This window comes from Nicotiana tabacum, chromosome 14 (genome assembly GCF_000715075.1).
Source record: "Nicotiana tabacum cultivar K326 chromosome 14, ASM71507v2, whole genome shotgun sequence".
Lineage (NCBI taxonomy): Eukaryota > Viridiplantae > Streptophyta > Magnoliopsida > Solanales > Solanaceae > Nicotiana > Nicotiana tabacum.
Window position 1 is genome coordinate 98165669 of NC_134093.1, and position 3030 is coordinate 98168698.

Genomic DNA, 3030 nt, shown 5'->3' on the forward strand with positions numbered 1-3030 from the left:
GAAGCCGCGATCGAGGTCCAGTTCGAGGACCAGTTCCGAAGGCTGCTAGGCAGTTTTATAAACAGAGGACATTCGTCCCATTTGCCATTTTTGACGAACTTGAGCTTGAGCGGAGGCGACTTTTGACAGATTTTCAAGGGAAAAATATTAGGGTAAGTGATTCTAACTCGGATTTGGTCTACATATACAAGTATATAATTGTTTTCACCATAAATTAGTGTTTTGAGATTTAAATTTGGGAATTTTTTTAGAAATCTCATAGAAATGAATTTTTGAGATTTCGATATCGATTCAGAGTCGGATTTGAGTGAACTGGTATGGTTGGACTCGTAATTGAATGGGTTGTCGGATTTCGTAACTTTTGCTGGATTTCGATATGTGGGCCCCACAGACGAATTTTTAATTAATTTCGGGATTGTTATTAAAATTATAGTATTTTCTTATAGAATTGATTCCTATAATTTTTAGTGATTGTATCGAATTTATTTTGGCTAGATTCGAGCCAGACAGAGTTGGATAATCGTGAAAAAGGCCTTATAGTGGATTAAATTGGAGCAAGACGAGGTAAGTCTCTTGTCTAATCTTGTGAGGAAAAAATCACCCCATAGGGATTAAATTGAATAATTGTTGCTAATTGCGGGGGCTACGTACGCACGAGGTGACGAGAGTCCGTGCGTAGCTACTATAAATGCTAAAGTTCGGGTACTATTAATGCTAAAGTCCGGGTAGTTTAAGACTCAAAGCATGAATTACTTGTGTGAATTGTATTCTTTATTAATTAAAATAATTTATGTATATATTGTGAATTGTTATGAAAAGTAAAAAAATATGAAATTTTCATATGCTTAATTTTTGTTTAAATCAATTAATTGTTAAAAGAAATTGTTCTTCTCCCAAATTTATCTTATAATAAATATACTCTCCTTCCGGAGGCACATAAGAAAATATCCTTCTCTCTTGTGGAGCGGGCCGAACGCCTCGGCAGGATAGATGCATCTATAGATCGCGCCGCACGTCCCTCGGCAGTGTACACGACACTCTGGATCGGGTCGTACGTCCTCGGCAGAAATCGTGCTTAATAATAATAATTACACGATACTTTAATAATTTATTTCAGCTTGTGAAGTTAATTAATAAATTAAAAAATCCTTGAAATTTAATGAATTATTATTCTTGCTTGTTAAGGAATTAATTGTTACTCCTGTAAATGAGATTTAATTGATAAATTGGAAATTATTTGAGTTGAAGGAATTTAATTTATATATTTAGGATTGTTATATTTGAAGGAATTTGATTATTTCCGCTGATTAAATAAATTATTGTAAATTCTACAAATCATGCTGATTTAAAAGTCCTAGTTTTATTTTAATTATTATTATTGACCCATAGTGAGTGTCAAAGTCGACCATCTCGTCTCTACCACTTCGAGATTAGGCTTGATACTTACTGGGTACACGTTGTTTACGTACTCATACTACACTTGCTGCACTTTTTGTGCAGGATATGAGACAGATACTAGTGGAGGACCTATCATCACATACCCACGTCATCCCGAGGCATAGTGGTGAGCTGCCTTTCTGAGCCGTTCTGCAGCTATCAGTGTCTCTTCTTATACTTACATTCTGTCTATTTCATTTCAGACAGTATTTGGAGTTTTGTATAATCTACTAGATGCTCATTCACTTGTGACACCAGGTCTTGGCACACACATTGGTAGAGTTTGGGTTTATATTTTTTTGATTTTAAATTTTATCAATGTATGCTTAATTTATTAGTTGGCTTGCCTAGCTGTAGTGTTTGGCGCCATCACGACCTACAGGTGAAATTGGGTCGTGATAACCACCGCATGCGTATCTGTATCATAATATATCACAATTTGCACCTCAAGTGCTCAAATAATTTAACTTGCCAAAATAATTCTACAATAATATTTTTTCACAATAAAGAGCTCACGGCTCATGCCAAAATAAATCGTCAATAATATTTTTTCACAATAAAGAGCGCACGGCTCCGTCACAATGAGTACGAAAATCTTACAAAATATTCGGGAATAAATAACTCAACAAAATAATATTTCAAAATTTTAATATATTACTTAAATACCAAATTTAAAATGTCACTTAATTAATATTAATAATATTTGATTTAAACAAAATCACCCTTCAAATAATGCACAAAATAAAAGAAATCAAATTTCAACTAAACATATAAAACAATTAGCAGAAAAATGTCAAGCAAATTTAAAATATAAACATTAAATCAATGAAGAAGAACATAACAAGATAAGATAATTTAATTAATGCGCAACATTGATCTACACAATTTAAAAATATAACCTTTTATATTTAACCCGTGTACACACTCGTCACCTCGTGTACATGACTTTTCACACATTACAATTATCAATCATAGGAAAAATTTTTCCCACACAAAGTTAGACAAGTCACTTACCTCGACTTGCTCCAATTTAATCAAGTAGTATGCATTTTTCTCGATTTTTCGACTCCGATCGACTCGAATCTAGTCATAATTAATTCAATACAGTCAATAAAAATTAAAGGAATCAATTTCATAAGAAAATACTATATTTTTCAATAAAATCCGAAATTAACTCAAAAATTGCCCGTGGGGCCCACATCTCGGAATTCGGCGAAACTCACCGAATCCGATAACCCATTCAATTACGAGTCCATCCATACCAGTTTTACTCAAATCCGACTCCGAATCGACACCGAAATCTCAAAAATTCGTTTCTATGTGATTTCTAAAATTTCTCAAATTTCAATCTCAAAACACTAATTAAATTGTGAAAACAATAATATATTCGTGTATATTGACCAAATATGAGTTAGAATCACTTACCCCAATGTCTTTTCCTTGAAAATCTATCAAAAATTGCCTCTGCTCATGCTCTAGTTTGTTAAAAATGGCGAATGGGACGAATGCCCTCCTTTATAATTCTGCCCAGGCCGCCCTCGATCATGGCCCTCGATCATGACCCTCGATCCTGGCCTTCGATCCTGGGGCTTC